Source organism: Anopheles moucheti, chromosome 2 (genome assembly GCF_943734755.1).
Source record: "Anopheles moucheti chromosome 2, idAnoMoucSN_F20_07, whole genome shotgun sequence".
Lineage (NCBI taxonomy): Eukaryota > Metazoa > Arthropoda > Insecta > Diptera > Culicidae > Anopheles > Anopheles moucheti.
Window position 1 is genome coordinate 44,074,538 of NC_069140.1, and position 21,505 is coordinate 44,096,042.

Consider the following 21,505-nt stretch of genomic DNA (forward strand, 5'->3'; position numbering starts at 1 on the left):
CGAATACCGGTTTGCATGGTCCAAATCCCAGTCCGATACATACTGGCCCGGCCTTGGATTTTGGTATGTCAAATTTGCCATAAATGTCGCTCGTATCACAGGACATGGACCTGGAGTCTGTTTGTGGGTGGGCCAAGTGCGAGGTGGACCATGGACGAGCGAGCGGTCCACATTTTGATGTTGTGCCTAACGAAGCGCACGAATTGAGTGCAAATCCAGGTGAGTCGAAGGGTCGGCATGCCCTTGGGAACGGGGTCCCGTCGGGCAATGTCAGGGACAGGGTCGCATGTCGCAGTCCGATTCGAGTGTTCGGTGTGGCGGTTGCAAACACTGCTTGCGTATACAAATATTTCATTGTATCATCGACAATTCCCACCGCATTCGGGTCACTCGGTGCAGATAGGTACTGGGGAGGGGTTTCCATTTCTTTTTCTCTGTTCCGTTGTCCGTGGTTCGTTTTCCATGCGAGCGTTGAGTTTTACGCAACAACACACAGTTATGGGTTGCACGTCAGAGGAGACACAAAAAAAAGTCCCCACAGTGAGAACGAGGCGTTTTTGTTCAACAAATAGAGCTCGAAGGGAAGTCGGTAGGACAGCCGCCCGGATGTTCTAGTGAAGAATACTGGTCGGAGTTTGCCTTACGTACGGCGGTGTGGCCTAGAACCGAGATGGAAGCAATTTATTTATTGCGTACACCGTCGCCAGACACAGTTCTAGCTTTTCAGTCCCGAATGGTTGGAAAACCGGGTCACCGGCCATAGCGGTATGGCGTCGTGCTACGTGAATGCAAACCTGGAGACTTTATTGCCCATACACAGAAGCAAGCGTGATCCATGTCGTTATCATTTGGACATGAAACTGTGTGAGTGTTTTTTTTTTTTACAACGAAACTGTTGTACTATGGTGGGCAGTAAAAAGTGGTAGTTTTGCGCTAAGAATCCCTAGTACGATCGTAAACTTGGGCCAACCAACAATCATTTTACGGAAATACAGAATAGGAAGTTTCGCATTTGGCTAAAGTTAGTCTAGTTTCGAAATGGATTTTTTATTCGGTATTATAAAAATGTCGCAAAGAAGCTTTTTAAAATGATAGATATGGCAATGCACGCACATTTTTGTCGGACAGTCAAAATGCCCAATCGAGCCTTTTGAATGTTTGAATGAAGACAACCTAGTGAGGCAATAAAACATATTAAAAAAAATGATAAAATATTAAGTGCTAGCAATTCCATTTCTTTTACATGCATTACCTTGTACAACTTTTCTGGATCTCTGGATGTTTTGTCCTCTTAAACATTATAAAAGTTATAAATGTTTAGATATTATTTTATTAAAGTTAAGCTAATTTATCGTACACCAAATAAAAAAACCTGCTTGGCTTTTCTAACTGCGGTTGGGATGAATTCCGCTCCGTTTGTTTTAACCATATAGAAATTGCAGGATAAATGACAATCTTGACAGCTTGATACTCTTCCGTGGCACATTAATGTCACTCATCGCTTATCATCGTTTGCAAGGGCTATTCATTTAGAAAATCTTTAATTAGCAAAAACAAATTAATCCTCCATGGTCATTTGAAATCCTTCCAGCACACCATCTCTCCTGCCTCTACAGTGCACTTGGTTTCGTTCCGAACGTTCCATCATTCAAAGTGTGTTTGACTTTATGATTAAATGTAGCATAACTTAACCAGCGCTTCAGCAGGTGCAGCTAATAGACCAGTGTATGTGCTTTCGGTTCGGACTGTGCTCGGACCTCTTAACCGAGCTGATATCACAGCATCTCGCTGTGTACCTTTTGTGTGTGTGCGGCTAGGGGTTTTGCGCGTGTGACCCTAACGGAACAAACTGGTGCATTAGCGCTGCAAAGACAAAGTTAGAAGTTCTTCATTGTGCTGGCTTAACGGTGTTTACCTTCAGACCGTATAGATCGGAAAACAATGGGCAGCAGCAATGTAGAAGTAGCGCCGGATAATGGTCAGACAAGTTGAAATCCTCACTCGTTGCCGCTATGGTGACTGGTGAATAGGGGATGGGTTCTTCCGACAATGGTGGTGGCTTAATGTTTCTGCAAACGAGAATGAAAAGGGCAGCACGCAGCGAATGTTCTTCGTCTTCAGGCAGGTGAGGCGAGCTTAGGAGCAACTGTGCCTTTATGTCCGCCTCCCGATGGATTAGTGGATACGAAGCGAAATGCTAATTAATGTTCGCGTTTATTCGTTTGTAATTAAATCGTCTATCTATAGGACATAGCGAGCTTTTGTCGGAACCTGCCTACAAACTTCCCTAAGGACTGCGAACCATAGGAGTTTGCCCAATGCTCGATTAGATTATGCGGGACGATAGGGACGGGAAATCGAATTGAGATAGCTTTAAGCACTTTGCAGCGATAGATTATTTCGGAAATGATGTAATAGTCAGTGAAGAACAAAGTATGGTTGCGTGGAATATGCCGAGCTAAAGGTACAATTTCGGTGACCTAGGATAATAAATGTTGAGGTACTGTCGGAAACTGTTTATCATTTTCTTGACATTGCTACCTAGGACCTGGAATCGACTTACTTCAATGAAAGCAGAGAATGCGAGAGTTGCTTCGGCAGGATTATCCACGTTGTTTGTTTTTATGGTTACCTTGAAATTATAGCCTTTTTTGTTCAAGAAGAACGGTCAGGCCGTGTTGTTGAAATTATAGCCTTATGCAAAATGAAAACAAAACCTTCCTATGACACGCAATCCCAACATAATCGGTTGATATGCATGAATGATTATTCTTTCTTCTTCCGGTTTCTTGAGGGACCTTTATCAATTTAATTAAACTTCGGCGTCTGGTTTTGATATTTCAATCGGTGTTTCTGTTACTAAAATATCTGAATATTTTATTGGGTAGCGAGGTTGAAAAGTAGAAAAGATTGATAAAGAGTTTCCAAATTTGGGTCACATCTGGATTCTATTCAAGTTGAACTAGAATATATCGAAGTAGATGTTCGATAACCGATGATGTTGAAAGTATAATATTTCATATATTGCAGCCAGTATAATTCCACAAGGGAGATGCATTACACATCTTTTCCGACAAAGTGCAGTGCAATAGAACTTGAATAGAGTGTAGAAATTAGAGTAAGTTGAGATCAATAATGCAGGGTACTTGTTTCAGTACTTAATGGTAATAAATGAACATGAAAAAGTAATAAAAAATAATCCACCCCAATGTGAAAAAGCATTGTAAATGTTATATGTTAATTAAACAATGAAAAAAGAAACGTGTAAAACATTGCAACAAAGAATAGATAAGACTTCTGAATAAATTAATGATAGAAATACATATGATAACCTACAATACGCAATCAAACAATCGCGTAACGCGTTGTAATTATTCATCGTCATGATTGTAGAGATAATGTTCTACGTATTCCAGTTTAAAAGGATTGAAATTAAAGTTTTCAATTCATTACCTTGATGCGGGATGGCAAAAAAGAAAGAATCCGGCATAGTCCCAGTGCTAATGTGGATAATGTTGGCTAAAAAAAGAGAAATCCTTTTTTTACGGCTTGACAGTTGAAATCACAGATAACCATACATTACAGTCCCCGGTCAGCATTCGTGTCTCGCCCCATGCACAAAACCTTTGCCCATTATGAGAAAGCAACATAAAGGAAATGAAAACTCCTGATCACAGTGGAAAACTTACACATACATGACTGCACGTTACCCATTGCGCGCCGTGTATCGAGTTTTCCGTTTTTTTAGAGTTCTGGTTCGGGAGAATTTCACCACCTGCTCCATACTGGAACTCCTATTCGCCCTCAGTCCGCCAAAACCCCGATAAGAAAAATCAGTCCACTTTGAGGTTGGTACGGTGGTACCGATAGCTTCTATCTAGATGGCAATGATGATGATGTAGGTGGGGTTTTTTTGTACGCTCTTCTACGTTTTCGTTCTCCTACCCAGCCTTATCAGCGTTCGTGCCATAGTTTTTTGGTCGATTAACAACTTCAGTGCGAGTCTGGGTGGTAGTCGTTGCAGTAGAGTAACGTTTCGTTTCCTGTGGGAACCGACTGTCTTAACAGAGAACCGGGTCTGTCCCCGCACGCAGTCCAAACTTTTCCACCGTTTCAGACGACAATGAATGAAAAATGAAAAGTATCCTTAACTCCAATGCAAAAACTTTGCCTCACCGAAGTTACAACTTTTCTGTGTTGGCAGCCAAAGAGAGTGGTTTCAGATGAAATGATACAACCGTTACCCATTGTGACTTGATTTCGCCCTATTGAGCGGGGTGTCCTACGGAAGGACCACGGGTAGACTGCGGAGCGTGACACTGCTTATCGCGATTGGAACGTTTTTCCATCAGAACGACGGATCCCTGAAAGCGCTCCAACCGCCTGTGCTAGCATGTTTTGGTCAAGTGCGAAACATACGGCTACCCGTTCCGGCTCCGACGAATAAATGAAGCAGGAATGGCTCATGTAAACCGGTGATAAGCAATGGCAGCATGAGTTTCAAAGAAGGTTTTACCGGGTGCGAGAGAAATTTCCATCTGATTGCGCAACCGTTTGCTGTGGTGCGTTTGCCGAAAGCAAAAGCTTCACGTGCGAAACAGTCGTCGGGTTATGCTCGGGGTTCTGTTTTGTGTGTGCCCCTGCAAAGGATTCGAAATTTCCCTACCTATTCTCTCTCTATCTCTCACTCACGCATATTGCTTTCCGTTTTGGGCATTCTGTCTTTGTCCTATTTTAAGTATCGTTTTCCTCGATGTTCTTTCCTTCTCGTTACGTCACTTTCCTCGGGAATTCAGGATACGATCCTTCAGGACGCACGAAGCACGCGAATCCCGAACAGGATTCATACGCGAGACCCGAACCGGCCCTCATCGGGCGGATGGAAAACCCGAAGCTTTTTTCCTTGTGAAGCTCGATTATGTTGTGGGTGGTTTGGGAGATTTGTTAGTATACGACCGTATGAACGTGTGTGCGTGTGTGTAGGCGAAGGGTAGAATGCTTCCCTTGTCGCACGTGAAGAAAAGTGATTTCCCTCACGTGAGTGGGTCACTCATGGAAAACCGGGGATGAGTATTTTCACCGCACTCACCGCGATGAGTACCACCGAAAGGATGTGTGTGATATGCCCTACGTACAAATCGTAGGAAAAGCTTTATGTGAAGGGATTGGAAAAAAGGGTGGGATGCGGGGAGATGAAGTAAAATTAGGTGTTGAGGAGGGAAAGAATGGTGGTACGAATGGCGCGCAGGCGCACCTCATTACGTCATCGTTTCGTTTAACGACGCGCCCGCAGAGTGCCCCAAAAGCTGTGTCGAGGTGTCGTTTTTGGCGTGGTGCATGTTTTTCGGTTGTCAGTTTATTCGGCTGTTAGTTTTACCGTTCGGTGGACACAATTTAGTTCCCAATTGTTTAGGCGTTTTACTGAAACGTCTGCGTCTATGTGTGTGAGTTAGTGTTTATGTGTGTGTATGTGTGCACGCGTGGTAATTCGTGTGTTACATTGTTGCTGATCCAGCTACCACCAAACGTGCCAGCTCGATAAAGGTAACTTGCGGCTGTACTGGAAAATTTCACCCGGACGGCTAGAATTGCGGCGCTGGTGTAATGGATTTCCCAGCGGTTCCGTGAGGGCACTGTGGGCAAAATATAAAACAAAAATAAAGGTAATAAAGACAAAACAATCGATCGATATACGCGTGGTAAGCGGACGTAGCGCATGGACTAGAGTGCGGCTGAATAGTGTGCACTAGTTCGTACCGAATAGTGACTATACCAACCATTCTGTCACACTTTTCGCGTGTGTGTCTTTACTAAGCGTTGTGCGGGTGATTGCGCGTTAGTTTGTCTCGCTTTTACCCACACCCACATACACGCATCGCGAACGCTGGTGGCCATGAGCGAACGGGTATAGCGCGAGAAGAAGGGAGAGGTGAGAAACACCGAAAAGAGTGAGACCCAGCGCACACTCACGGCCTAGGAACTCACGCATCGGGCCGTGCTTACGTTACGCTACGTTACGCGGAGGAATTGCACGCCATACTGCACGCGCTGCTTCAATCTGGTTCCGTAAAGCGAGCCCGAAGCTTTCCGAGGCGAACGTGTGCGTGTTTTCACTGTTTCGTCGCCCGCAAACACCGGAGAACGGTTGGTGGCGTGTTGGCAAGTGATTTGTGAGGCAAGTGACCTGGGGGTGTCGAAAAATTAAGGGTTTTAGCGTAGTGACCGAGTGCCCCGAGAGCTGCGCTGGACGGCCCAAGTGCTCCAAAGACGGGTGCCCGGACTGCAGCAAAACAAACGCACTGGTGGTGAGGCTGTACTGGGCTGGGTTTTAAGTCCGTCGGTACCGAAACCCCTTGAGTGTTTTTGTTGTACGGTGATGACCAAACAGATGGTGTGAGGTGCGCGAAAGTAGTGGAATGCGTGTGTGCATAGGTGTGTGTGTGTGTGTGTGAATAGTGACGGTGTGTGGGGTGAAAACTGCACCATACGGAAATGAAACCGAGTATCGGCAGCAGCAGCAATCCGCACTGCAACAGACAATAACAAACGCATATCTAACAACTTTGTCACGCACTGTAATGCAGTGGACGTACATAGAAATGGGCGCAATAGTAGACCGTTCTTCATTTCACTGCAAAGAATGCAAAAGCAAGCAAACAAGCTAAAACTATCAGCAAAACTGTGTGCAGGCCGTAAAGTTGTTTATGTTTTGCCATTCGTCCGCTGCGGATGTCATGTGGATGCGTCAGATGAGAATGACAGTTGGCGCTCGTGGGTGAAGGAGGAAAGGAGGAAAGAGAAGCTGCAACCCAAACGAAAGGTACGTTTGCGTGTGTGTGATGCGTTTGGTAATCTTTGTTGTACCGGGGGGTAGGACAGAGTTGGTTTTTTAGGAAGTTTTTCCACGGTTGGCAGGCCGTTGTTTGTGCTACGGTCAGATTTTCCACAGCCTACTGCAGGCTATTACCCCGTGCTTTTCCCAAATATCGATCCACGGTTTGACAGTTCACAGAGGCACAATTTGCTAGCCGAACGCCAAGGGCGAACCGAAGTATGCTGTGCACCACGTTGAAGGATTGTGTTTCACTACACGGCACAACCACGACAAGGTGCCAGTGATCTGCGTGGTTTGTAGTACGTGTAATTGTAAAACCATTTATCCCCAGCCGAAACACATGGTTGGTGTTTTTGGTTGTTGTTGTTTTCGGTTCGTTTTAAAATTGTTTTATCCTCCTGGAACATGGGATCGGGAGCCGCAACGCTCATGCTGCGGGTGAGTCTTAATTGAATTAAGTTCCAATTTATGTTGTTATTCACCTCTGGTGCTAAACCGTGACGCATGGCGTCCGGGGTCCACTAAAACATGTGACACAATCTCACCGACTGCCAGCCCCACACCCCCAACTGGAAGGTGAATCATTTCTTTCCGTATTTTGCTATTTCCCATTGCTGTACCTCTGGATCGATATTTCGATTTTGTTAGCGTGATGATAGTTGGTTTAGTGGTTGTGCTCCTTGTGAGCTTATTTTGTTCTGTTCCTTTTTATCTGTACTTGCTCACCCTTAGAGCACTAATCTCTGCCAGTGAGTCACGTGAGTGCGGCTCGTGACGGTTTATATTTGCCTCGTACTTTCTCTTTGATTTGCATTTTTACCTTTTTCCTGGTTTAGGAAAGCAAAGCATGATTGAGAGTTGATGATTGCAGTTTTACCGCTGGGCGTTTTGGCATAAACTAAGTGACATTGGCATAAAAGAATCTGCTTTTTGAGGAGACATAGCAATCTAAACATCTGTTTGCATGACTCCAATTCATATGCGGACTGTACTATGCAAAACAAATATTGTTTTTAAAATGATACCTTGCTTGAGGACACGATGGATTTGTGAAAGTAAACAAAAAATGCATTTGAGACATTCAAGAAAATGTTGTCTGTGACCGTTCTCGTGTTCGAGATACTTTTAGAATTGATATTTAATACTTTCGTTTAAATATCCGTTTAACATCTAAAACGCCGTTTTCTCAATAGAACAAGAAATAGAATAAGATATGGGTGATTTTAAAAATTACTTATTGCATTATTCATAAATCCATTACCAGATATGGATTTTTCCCTTATACTGCCCTATAACTGGAATAGATGACCATATGTTCAAGTTGCATTCGAGATTTGAACCTCGAATGGTATTGCTTTCACGACATGATTTGGATGTCATTAGGACGATCGTCAGACACGATCTTTTTGTTTGAACATTATCAGTTTTTATGTTGTTAGTACCAATAATGCACCTAAATGTATACAGTGTTTAAATGTTTTAGTTGTTGTAATTGGTTGTAATTGTAGATTGGCATTTTAGGATTTCAAATGTTTCTCTTTTTACATGATTTGGAAAACATGTGGACTTGTGTTGCATAACCATACACAATAATTTTATTAAGTAAGCTCACGAATGTGGTACAGCGCCCAAAAGTATATAATATGATGTTTTATTATGGTATTACATTTCAAAAATTGATCTTCTGGGAGTATGGGAATAAAGAATTAAATTTTCATCTTGTGCACTCAGGTACACTCACTAGGGTATTTGCAATTGAAATGAGTTTATTAATTATTGTAAAATATTTATAAACTTATCTAACGTATTCTCACGTAAGAAATGTATTTTTTAATGGAACTAAATGATGCTCAGCTTAACAAACTGATGTCTTTACTATCCATTTTTCCCTTTTTTACATGCTATATGTACTTGCCCTTATATGCACCGTTGAACTGGTGGAAATATAGCATATACTTTGCTAAGAGGCTAGCCAATTAGCTGCAGCAAAACGCGTGGGCAGTGCAGTGTGCCGTGCTTGACTTTGTTTAGAATAAACAGGGGCAAATAGTAACATAACGTGTACAAAAGAGTGTGCGAAGGTAAAGCAATAAAAATATGAACAACAGACTTGCTTCTTTCCTTCATCCCCACGGCAAACAAAATTCAGTCCCAGTGTGGATCGATTGCTGTTTGCAAGGGAATAGTTTGCGCATATCTGCCCCGGAAGCACCCGGTCTTTGAGGGAACGCTGCGTCCATTTGTGTTTCGTGTTATGTGTAGCTCGTAGCTCCAAGACAGCAAAACGATAACAATGGCAACATCGACCACCGCTCACAATTGCTGAGAGCTATCGAAGACAGCCACATGCCACCGTTATCCTTCTCCATCAACTGGGTGGTCCAGGCGACCAAGGGCGGCCGAAGGGCGGCCACCCATTTTTCGTATACATTATTATTGACCATCCTGTGCGCCGGAGGATGTTGCGGGCAGGGAAAAAAAAGATATCGCGAGCAAAAATAGTAATAAAAACAAAACCGTCTCGCTTATTGGATAAACAACCGATAATTGGACTCCCGGCAATTTGTGTCGCGCTGGAGTTGGAGATGAAGCAGGAACAGGTGCGGTGGAAACGCGGAATAGTTGGAAAACTAGCAATAATAACTGTATCAAAATGAAAATGATGATGATGATGGAGAGTACTCAGTTCGTGGGTCGGTGAATGTTGGAAATAATATCGTTATAAATTAATTTGCCGAACTAATTACAGTACCTTTGCTGTCGTATGCTTCGTTCATTATGTTTGATTTATTTCGTTAAATTGCTTTCATTTGATTGATCTCTTCATTTACGAGAATAATTATAACGCACTCATGTTTCATTATCTATGTAATCAAGCAAAACGGATTTTTTTTTCTTGTTTTGTAGCTTAAATAACCTTTGAAATATTTCCATTGATGTCTCTCCATCCAATCTCCAGGTTATTGGTCAATATCGTTAATAATATTTAAAATGCATTATTTAATAGCATGATGTTACGGAAAATCAAACAATGAACATATGTCCCAGGTTTATTTATGAATGCATTTTTCCCATTATTATTTATTTGCTGTATTATCAGTCAAACATGATTTTAATTTGTTTAGCAAAAGATTCTATTTTTACACTTGATTTCTTGGGCCATTATTTGTTGTAGTATTGTTTTTTTTTAAATTTCGTTTATAGATGCTTTAAGTCAATATGGCTACATTCGCCTCTTATTTGCAGCAAGCGCTTTTAATACTGCTTTAGTGAGCAAAAACGAGTGTTTTCCCAGCGCTGGAAAAACACAGCACTACTATTGCTATTCTTTGTGTCGCTTTCAAAGTGCCCGAACGGCCGGAGGGAACGCGAATGCAAACACTCCACTCCAGTCAAAGTTTGTTGACCATGTTGCCCGGGAACACAGGGAAAGAAAAGCTAAAAACAATGTGATTCTTTTGTTTTCCATTATGTAACTTGCTCTTGTCATATCCAATGAATGTTCCCGTTCGGTGCGGCTCGGTCGCGGACACAACGTGGTGTGGTCGCAGGAAGGAAGACGACACGGCGCTCCATCCGGTGTGTCGTTCGTCCTCGGGAATAATTTATAATGTGCTACCCGGTTGGATCGCAGCCGAGTACGGAGCGAACTCAATGAAAGGTTTTACCTGCGGCACCTGGATGGTAGGTTAATTATATAAAAGTCGTTATCATTGATTGCGCTTCGATCGATGCGCGATGGTGGTGCGTTGGTGTAAGGGAAAAGGCACATTCGGCGGGTTTCTTTCTCTTGTGGATGCGAGCCGCAGTTATAAAATGTAAAGGCTTTGTAAAAATGTCTTGTAGAAACTTCCTCCATCTTTCTACTCTCTATAACTACACTATAGAGATCGTACTCGTTGCCGTTGGTGTTATCAGCTGCATAACGTGCAGTTGCTGGGAAATTGGGAATACATTTTGAGCAGAAAAATCGATCGAAACCGACGACACCGAATGGAACATATGGGCACACGGACGGCAAGCCGACAGGTTTCTTGTTTTACACTCCAAAAATAACCTATCGGCCCGAACCAAAACCGTACCATATACATTTCCATAGTCCCGGTGTGCCTTCACTGTGGACGAATTGGACGGTCAGCATTCGTCCAGGCCCGATTCCGACATGTCAATGTGTGTGCGGGCGGATGCGAGACAGGCGCCAGGGTGAAAGGGACCCGTGTTTTTGATGTAGTAAGCTTTCTGTGGTGAGCAGGCAAGGTAGGATGCCGGGGAAGGCAGTGAGGTAATATAAATAAAGAATTAATGGCTGGACTGAGCTGAAAACGACGGCAACTCCTCATAAAGCCTAAACCAGAGGCAGAGGTTGGGCGAGGTGTACCGGCTGATTGGGGGGGAGGTTCTCGTCCGTTTGTCCTTCAGCCTGTACGTGTGGCAGTGTTGTATGCGTGCGTTAAAAGGCACCAGGCACCTCCATTCGATCGACCGAGCAAGGCCAACATGATGTACCGAACCTGGGGGCGCTTTGGCTGTGTGTCGCTTTCCATAAAAACGAAACGGATGACATTTGTTGGCCTCGTTTTCTCGATCACAAATTTCGCCCATCGCCGTGTTCTGTCGGCGCTCATAAACAGATCCTTTCTTATGCGGAATCGAACACTGCGCGAGACGAAACGTGCTGGAGGTAGTGGAAGCTTTTCTCATTTATGGTTGAACGGGTTGAATGTGAAGCTTACAAAATGGTTGCATAAATCGTAGGCGTTTGCCGCTCCGGAGCAGTATCGTATTCCTCAAGCAGTTGGAGGAATTTGGCTGGATGGTCAGAACAACGTTTACATAGCGTTTGCGTATCATATTTCAAGGGTGGCAGGAACATTTGGGAAAGGGGTTTGTTGGAGGAAGGGCAACTTCGACCCCGAAGCCAGAGAATGGGGGTTTTTTGGGATGCAAATAACGATATCGTTGTTGAGGCATTTGATATGATAGAGTGCCGTGATTAGTGGTCGAAATGGGTGGTTCAAGCTTGCACGAGCGTCCCAAAGGCGATGGTCCAGCGTTGGGTGAGCCGTCAAGAGTACGTCGTTTCCAGAACCACTGAACTACGTACTACGAAAAGCAGGGCAACATATCTTGATTCCCGTTTTTGTTGTATCGTTTAGTGATCCTCGGTTCAATGTTTTCGGTTCATCCGTTTTAAAACACCATCCAGTACGGTCCGATCCGTGGCAGAGACTTTGATGGAGCATCATAAAACAAAGGAAAAAGCTCTGCAAATTTCAATCGCTTCCAACAACGGCCCTGGGATCGAACAAGGCAGGGCAAGGACTTATGGATGGATTTGAAATCGGTAGCTCAGGATTTCGTAACTCATAACTCTAGGCTACACTTTCGAGGAGCATAAAAAAAAGGAAAACGTCAATTTCATCTCTCCGACACTAGACGGTTCGTCAATGGAAATGTCCATACTCGGGACAGATTTTTTTTTTTCCTCCTAGGATAGATTTAAGCCGGTGAAGGATGGTTTTAAGAGTATTTAGGTCAACACAACGGTATGACGGAGAGTGAAAATTAGCGATTGAATCGTAGTTTGCTGCTGTCGTTTCGTTTATGAAGTATTTTCGGACGAATGTACCGTTTTTTTTGCCGGTTGGTTATCTTTCCTTTTTGCGTCTCACTAGACACATAGTTTGGACACTGCTGTGCCATCGATCAGAGTTTTCTTGAACGGCAGACAGCGAAAGCTACATCAGAACGGATTGGCTGAGATTTCAATATTCCAAACCGAACGCTCCATCATGCCAACGGTTTTGATGGCAAGTTCCGTAGCTGTCATCGCTCGTGGATGCACGTTCGTGATGGGGTTTGACTTTGGCGTGCATGTAAATACCGCTTTTCGCCCACGTTCCGCGTATATCTCCCAGCATTGTCTCTGCAATCACTGCGCGCGCCTCACACATAGTTGAAAATCTATTTTCAGTGCAATTTTGTCTACCATTTCCCACGTTGATGGAATGGATGTTGGTACCGGGCTTTGCACTAAATCCGATCCCAATCACGATTCGATATTACGTGCCTCCACTGGCAGAGCATTTCGTTTGGTTTTTAGTGCCGTACCGGGCTGTAAAATTCATTCCACCTCTCCTGATGCTCCGAAAGCCACGGGGCCGAAAGGGGTTTTCGGGCAAAATGTGGGTGACGGTTATTTGCACGAAATCTTCAACCGGCATGGAATTGAAACGAAAACGTTTTAACGGTGAAAGCAAAACCGTCACCCGGCGGCAATCAACCTTTTCGCCATTCGCGCCAGGGTGGCTATCCGCGTGCAAAACGGTACGTGGATGCGCCCTATCGTCGGCTGCGGCAGAATCTACGTAGAGGTGAAAGGTACCTCAGCCCGGAGATTAGAGTACGAGACATGGCACATAAAATATGGGTACAATGTTGCCCGCGTTAATGCTTGATTTATTCTGACTTCGTTGCATGGGAATCCCGTACTGGCTGCCGCTAGACGGTTCTTGACAGCCGGTTGCAAACGTTGCATCACACCATTACCGGTGCTGCGGCGTGCATGCCGCGGCAAGGCATCTCGAAATCTTTCGCTCGCGAATCATTCTGCGGCAATCAAACAGGAGACGAGCCCGTGGTGAAGTGTGACGGTGTGCGATAACACAGCAGGGCAAGCGATCATTCTGCAGCAGCATCGCGATGCCAAACCGATGAGACGACCGGTGGAGTTTGCGGGTGATTTCATCACGTTTATTCTTCGTGAAGTGCGTTCGATCGGTGCTTTCTAGCGTGAGGTTTGATGTTCTTGAGAAGTGGTACGCTTAGCATGGAACAAAATTTCCTCCAGCGTCTTTTCCAACGTGCAATGCCTTTCGACAAGCGCTCTTGAATTTGACAATGACTTTAGCTCTTGAAGGGGCCATGTGGCCTCTCGAACTTGTGCGACGACTACCCTCAAACATGGGCAACGCTGGGAAAAGCGGTAGCCAGTATACTACCCGCTTCTTGACGAAAGCTTCCGTCGAAGCAGCTGTCAGCGTGGAAGCGCAGTCGTATGTCATTGTCAATTCCAGCCGGCAAAGGCCAAACGTACCGCGGCAGAGTGTGTGTACATAGCGAGCGGAGAGTACATCGTCGAAAGATCTTCATGTCGAGATACGGTGCCTTTTGTCGATGCCGCCGTCGAGCAGCTTTTGCAGAACATGCAGATGCACCTTTTCGGTAGGGATTACACCGCAAAACCATATCGCGCTCCTCCCGGGGGGGTTTTCGTAGAGGCGGTGGCTGGTAGCGTTACCAGCAAGAATTCAATACATCTATTATTGGCTTAGCGTTTGCTTCCGCGTTCAGTAGCTTAAAATCGATTTATCATGTGGATGGGATCGGTTCGCTGCGAGCGCTTTATCAGGTGCTTTACGTAATCATGTTTACGGGGTTCTGCTCTGCTGCGTCAACTTTTCCCTCCTTTCTAGTAATTGATCAAAACCTATCAAATATTTCTTGCCCTCGTCATAACCTCCGCCTTTGCTGAGGGGGTATTTTTCTCTCACTCTCGTTATTTTCGGATTTGGCTATCGTATTCGGAATGGGTGCGTTGCGAAGGGTTCAAACGTGGACACGAGTGCGGGTGACTATTGATTAGGAAAGTTGGTAAAGTACTGGCATCAAGATTACATAATTTACCACAAACTTTGCCGTGTGCCTGGTGGTAGCCTGCCCTTGCAACATGCCGAGGACCTATAGCCTTCTATAGCTTGCCCGTTGGTTCGTTGTGAGTGTTCAGGAGAATAGGAGCAAATAAGGAGGAAAAAGAATGAAATATTCATCTATTGCACTGTTTCAAGAAACATGGCGACAGGAGAACTGAATAAGACAAAAAAGAAGACCCGGCTGAAGATGTATGACCCGTCTGGTAAAGTTGAAGTTATTGGGAAGAGATCACATAAAGTCAAGACAATTGTGTTGTTGTTGCGTCAATACATCAGGCAGTCGGCATTAAAAGAAGACTATTTAGAAATAGTTCTTTTTATGTTAAATCATTCAATGCAATGACCTAGCTTTTATTGGTGAATCAAACAAAGTGTATTTTTATGTACCTAATTTCATAAAGGTTGAATTAAATGATTGAAGTTGTATCTAAATGTTGGAAAGGTTACTAAAGTCATGGAAACATAGAAGTTGTCTAGAAGGAGAAGGAGATTTATTATTCATATTTTTTACCCAACGAGAAACGCACAGTTAATTAGTCAAAGTTTCCATATTTTATTTATTTAAATGTATTTAACATAAAAAAATATTCTCCACAAAAAATCATACACACCCATACGTTGTCAACTGATTTATCTGTTCGTATTGTTAGCTGGTCCACAGAACCCTTCCGGCTAAATACCATGAATCGTCTCTCGTCTTCCGGTTTGCGTCAGTTCTCATTTGTCCGACAAACGCGAGCCCCTTTCATTCGCGTAGATGCGCAACGCGCATAACCGTTTGCGCCAAAATGTATGCAATGATAGTCGTGAAGCTACCACTGGCAGTCACCGTGCTGTGGCCGTTTTGTATAACGGAGGCGTTGTGCTGCACAGTGGCTGACAGCAATCCGGCATAACGCTCGTGTAGCGCTTTGCAATGGGACAGGTTGCACGTTCCTACTAAACAATACAGCTCATCCAATACCATCCAGAAGTGTCCACGACGGGTTGGCAATGTCACGTGAGCAAACAACCGCTTTTAACGCGTCAGCACATGAGTGCGAAGTGAGCGTAATGCATCAAATCTGCCGTCTGCGAACTGCTGCGCACTGTGCACATGATTGGCATTGGATGGGTTGGCAAACCATGGTTAAAAATAATGAGCACAGTATCCTGCAGTGTCAGTTTCATTAGGTGTTATGCACACTGCCGGGGGGCTCTCATGTGTGGTGTATGTGCCAGTGCCGGATATGAAGCGGTCACCACGCAACGGTCATTCGGCGTTTGCTCGGTGCGTGAAGATTTGGGTGAAGTTTTTAAGCCTGATTAGTGAAGTGCGAAAACTGTCACCTAAAAGGGAATTTCTGGCTATATTCGGAGCAGTTAATTTGCTTCGCAGCGAAGTTATTTATGGTTTTACGGCACCCAACATCAACAGCTTGAAGGTTGCTTGGATTGCGCGCGCGGTGAAAACTTTGGGACCTTAAGGCTGAAATTACAGTTGCGGGAGTAATATCAAATTCATTGCCTACTCTATATAGCTAGACAGTATTTATTCGTTATGTCAATATTCATTAATCGAGCGGAAAGGTAAACTCGTCCTGAGATTTTGAGAATGATGAACATCGCATACAACACAGTGGGACTCCCTCATCCATGAGCAATATCGGGCAATAACCGTATCGTTTCAATCAACCGTCTCGCGATTGATTTCAGCGAAAGTTAATCCTTCATCAGAAGGGAATAACTTCTTCAAGGTTGACCGGCTTGTTGAAACTGTGACACAATTTCGTCCGAATCGCCAATTATCCTTTGGATAAGACGGGATAATTATGGTAGCTCATCGGACTCGGTCGATTATTTGAAGCAGGTGTAAATAAGGCACACCCAATCCGGCAGGAAAGAGTAGTGAAGCTGACTTTAAATTATAACTTCTTTTCTGTGCGCTGCCGAAGGACTGATCGCTCTGCTAATGAAGCGAGAAACCTTTTCCAGGAATGAACCATCATAATGAGCAGCTCGGGCCAGAAATCAGTTGATGTTTACCAAACGGCATTAATTCACGCACCCAAAAGGCACGGGGAAACACATTGCCTACCGCGGACACCGGCAAGGTGGGCGAACAGGTTGAGGATATGATTAGACCGAGGGGTGTGCAAAGTGAGCCATTATCGTTGGCTGCAATCGTTTATTGATTTTTGGTTAAGGTAGATACTGCCTCCGAGCACGGCAGGAAACCCCATTAGGCGAGAGGTAATCATTGAGATAAGTTTCTGTTACTAGCTTCGGGCCAGCATAATATTATTGTTTCAAAGTTGAACTTTACGCTCAAGCGGGACACCGAACACACATTTGCAAACTATTGCTGGTTGTGCCTCGGGAGAAATAAACTTATCCAAGCGAAATGTATATTGACTTCGCCCATCCATCGTAGTCAATTCCAATACTTTGGTGTGCTGTTTAGTCTTAAGCGTACTTAGTGATAAAGCTTACCGGGTTTAATCCCAGCGTTCGGTGTGCGTCACGTATGAACAATTCTAGGCAGAGTATTAAAGTTTCTGCAAAACAAAAATGTTAGCGAACGCGAAAATAAACAAACTTAACGAAATCCAATCAACTTGCTAAACGATGCTCTATCTCATGGACACACCGATATACATTCTGGCGGGAACCCCCCCAACGGTGGGGGAATACACACAAACAAAAATGTTCCCTTGAATGCTTAGTCATCACAAACATTCGTTCACTTTGTTACCGTATGCATTGCGCTTCAGTTATCTGGGATCCTTGAGGATAATGGTACCGGAGATGAAGCCGTCCGTTCGAGCGGACGTTCCTAACCGAGGATAGCTGATGAGAGGGTAAATTCGTTTCCCGCACCCCTTACACTTCTCGCTTCCGGATGGTTGATTTCTTGAGAGTTTTTGTGCAGCATCTTTCACCAGCACCGTCATCGGGGCTGCATTTGTGAGCTGTATAAGTATAATATCATTAGTGACCGTTAGCCGCACTCACGCAAAGTCACAAATCCAAAGGCGATCCTATAACGCTTTCTTCTTTTCCACGTTGAGTAATCAATCCCCAAAGTGGTTGCGGTTGGTTAAGAATCGCAGCAGAAACTGGCTGAAGATTTTCACTAATGGAAAATGTGCAGCACATGATGATGCGAAAGAAAATCGCACGTTGCCACCGTGCAGTACGTAAATGAATGCCCGAAAGGCAAAATAAGGGGGAAAAAAGAGCGAATGCTCGAATGGCTGCTGGAAAATGAGGAATGGCGAATACCGTAAGGCATCGTCATGTGCATTATCGAGCAGTGAAGGACGATAGTTGCCGCATCATTCATCGTAATCTTATTAGTTGCAAATGGTCCATTCCACAGTCTCTCATCGTTAATGCTGCTGGTTAGTAAAAGCCAAGGAACAATGAGCTGAAGCTAGTAAATTGATAGGAATGGCTTGGCTATGGAAGGAGTTGGCATCATTAGTTTTGTGAAGACGAAATTGTGAAGATCTTCTAATTACCATTTCCTTTCACTGATGCACTGATTGATGCACGGAATTTTTTGAGTGTACGTCTGTAAAGTTACAAGAGTCTGCCACTAAGTGGGTTAGTATAGCCAGCAAATTTCAAAAGGGAGTAGCCAGTAGGAGACCAAGATAAGAATTTTGCTTGTAGGAAAGCACAACACAAATATATGTGCTACAGTTTTGTAACATATTTTTATAGTGATCTTTAAAAATAAATCGCAAAAATCGTCTTTTCTTAGTGTCTCCAAAGTGTTCTACCACCTGAAAGTTTACATTATTTATGAGTGTCATTTAGGATTGATAAATCTTTACGACACCTTTACAGTTTCGCATCTAATAGTACATGTAAATCTAACCAAAACCTTCTCATGTTCCTCTCATTTTAGGTACGTTACCTACGTGATAAGCGATGCTGTACTATACTGCTTGCTCCCAGCAACCTAAATCGGTCCTCATTTCCGATCGATTCCGAACAGATGGAGCGTAGCTGCTGCAGAACATCGGAACGGTTGCTTCCTCAAGGTTTTTTTTGTTGTTGATTTCACTTCACATCATTACCCCGGGCTACCAAAATCCAAAAAAAAAAAAACGACAGGTAATTCCCGGTGAACAGCAAACACCCACAAAATCACCCAATAAATCTTGCGATTGTCATTTTTATTACGGGCAACGCCCTTGCCACGTAAGGCGGCTGGGTTCTGGCCGTTGCATAATGCGTCCACCGTCGGTTGAAAGATGAATGCGATTTGGTGCGAGCTCTAATCAACTTCCTCGCTTCGTCGAGAACCCGGACAGAGGCAGCAGGTGCCATTTTTCACGCCAAATGGAATCGATTTGGTTTGGGAGAAGGTGATAAAATAACTTCCATTTTATTCCTTCCTTCTCAGCCGAGGTTGTTTTTTGTCTGTTTTTTTTCGTTTTTTGGCTGGCGACGTGTTTCTAAGTCATCAAGCCATTACCGATGTTCCATGTACGATGGAACATAAACCATTTCGGGTTGGCTTCACAATCGCCTGGACTGGTTTTGAGGGCCTTCTCCAGCTAGGATGTATCAGCCAAATGAGCAAACGGTCGTTGTCGAAGTACCCTTAAGGAAGCAAATGCAAAATGATGGACGTGTGCGGTGGACAAGATAACACGCCGTGGCTGTAACGAGCGTGTAACCAACCAACATCCCGTGATGATAGCGCGAAACGTTGGGCTGAGCTGCTATAATGTATCGTTGGCTAGCTTCCAGGCACACTTGAGTCTGCCCGGAGCGATCTTCACGACGTGTCCTAATGGATAACCTTGCGAACCAATCGAACGTGTCAATCGTAGTTCGTGTGCCCCGTAGCTGTGGGAACATCGTAAGAGATGGCGTATTCCTTCGATCGCCAACGTACCGCCGATCGACATTTAAGCAATGGAAGCGTGTGTGTTTATAATTTGTGCCGATCACGGCATCATTCCTGCTGAACCACACCGGCACATTCGATCGCATGATAGCCTAATGAAGTAGACAATCACACGCGGACGGTTATTATTTTACCGTACAAGCATTGTCCTGCCGATGGCGGAAACTTGCGCCTGGTTCATGTTAAATTTAATCATTCGCTGTTGGCTTGCAGTTGTTCGAACCAAACGCGTGGACGTTTGTTTTTGTGCCGCCTGATGATGATGATGCTTTGCGTGTCACGCGAAGCGGTATGACGCTGGTTGCATGTTTGCTTCGGTATGTGACTGTTACGCACACGCGTACCTAATAATGACCACAAAATTTCCCTCCAGGGGAGGCTCTTTGTTCGAACTGATCAGATGGGGGAAGAAATAGCATCACCATACAAAAATAACCATCATTTGACATTGAATTCATCAGCGTCTAATGTCTGTCTGTGTGCGCGGTTCGGACGTATGTTTTTAACGCAACGTAATACGACACTGCCCTGTGTGCAGCGCGGAAAAATGGATCTGTTTTCTTGCGTTCCTTTTTGTTCGCACCGTTCGCCATATGTTAGTCGCGGCATCTTTGCGCTTAGCTGGGCGCCCGTTTAGAGCTGGCGGGTTTTGGGGCGGCTTACACGTGCGCGAGATGGACGGGAAAAAGCATAAAAGCTCACAAATAGCTCTCATAAACCGTGAGAAATATTGCCCGCGGTCATGGCGGTGGGGCTATGGGTTTTTCTTTTTGTTCGTTTGTTGCTGTTGCTATGCAGGCAGCGTGACAAAAGCTTAGCGAAATGTATGTGTTTCGGTAAATTTCCCCCATGCCAAACTGATCTTCTTCCGTGCCGCTCCGTGCAGACACAGTATTTAGCTTTTTAATGGTTTTGGATGGTTTTTAATACCGTGCCGTAAATTAAGATGTTGTAAATGAATGCAATAAATCAGATGATGATTTGATTTTGCCGCCACACCAAAGTGGATCAAATCGCGTAGCGTTATTAATAAATGCAATTTGTCCTCAAATGTATGCCAGTAAATAAAAGGTAATTCGTTGTTGACGTTGAATGTGCCGTCCAAGCAAGGATTTACAAACCGATCGGTGAATAGACGATAAGCATTTGACACCTTCCGTTACGGGTGTGATTTATTGGGGGAAAAAATGGGCTACCGGTTTATGCTTTTGTGTTACTTTTTGCACCACAGGTTGGTTTAATGTTGTCCGTTTCCATTTCATCGTTTTCTGCTAGCACTCGTCAAGCAGCAGTTAATGACCGGGTGCCAGTAGCGAATAAAAATGATAAACGAGAAGCCGATAAATACCGTTTGAATTTAATTTGCACCTCATATTCCGCATTAACATTCTGTTAAATGTTTGTTATTTGTATAGCAATGTTTGGGATAGAAATGTTAAATAAATACACTACAAAAGGCGATACACCCGGTAAGGTAGAGATACCGCCTTTGCGTCCTACATCTTTGTCAAATATATTTTTAGGAATATGTTAGAGCCTCATTGTAGTTTCATTCTTCAAACCCAACCCTATTTCATCCAACCTATTTTCTAGTAAATGTTTTTTTTTTGCTTTTTTGTGACTGGATTTGCATAACTTGTTAACATCAGTGACATGATAATCGATTTATGCGAAGAAAGTTTTCAATTCCCCACCGATAGGATATCAGTCAAGCACAGGCAAAGTATTTTTTTGTTTTGGAGTTTGCATTCCCAAGTAACGTTGGCAGTAATCTTTGGCCAGAACTATTTGGCAGCGGTTAGTGTAGTTTTAAAGAAATTTCTTTCAGGGATCGACGGAAAATGTGCCAATTGTGCTGTGGATGCGAGGCAAGGAATGAAGATGCAAGACGCAACCATTGAAAACTCCTTTGCACGGGGAAAGATTTATGGGAGATGATGGAATGATTAATGGTTTTCCTATCAGCTTGTCCTGCTTCCGCTGTTTAGCGTCCCAGAGACGCGCCTCGGCGTGTTAAGTTTCATGTGCATAAAAACGTCGGCCTAACTCAGG

The 21,505-nt window shown here is 44.1% G+C and overlaps 1 protein-coding gene across 4 annotated transcripts in view; it reads left to right on the forward strand.

The window, feature by feature from the left end:
* The first annotated feature begins 5,393 nt into the window (after positions 1 to 5,393).
* LOC128296909 (complexin) overlaps positions 5,394 to 21,505 on the forward strand; it is a 162,732-nt gene continuing 146,620 nt past the window's right edge. For 2 of the 4 annotated variants that reach the window (XM_053032434.1, XM_053032435.1), the window contains exon 1: positions 5,394 to 5,544. The gene's annotated coding sequence lies outside the window, so the exon portion shown is untranslated. The remainder of the gene's footprint in view (positions 5,545 to 21,505) is intronic. The other 2 variants (XM_053032436.1, XM_053032437.1) reach the window with 2 other exon arrangements.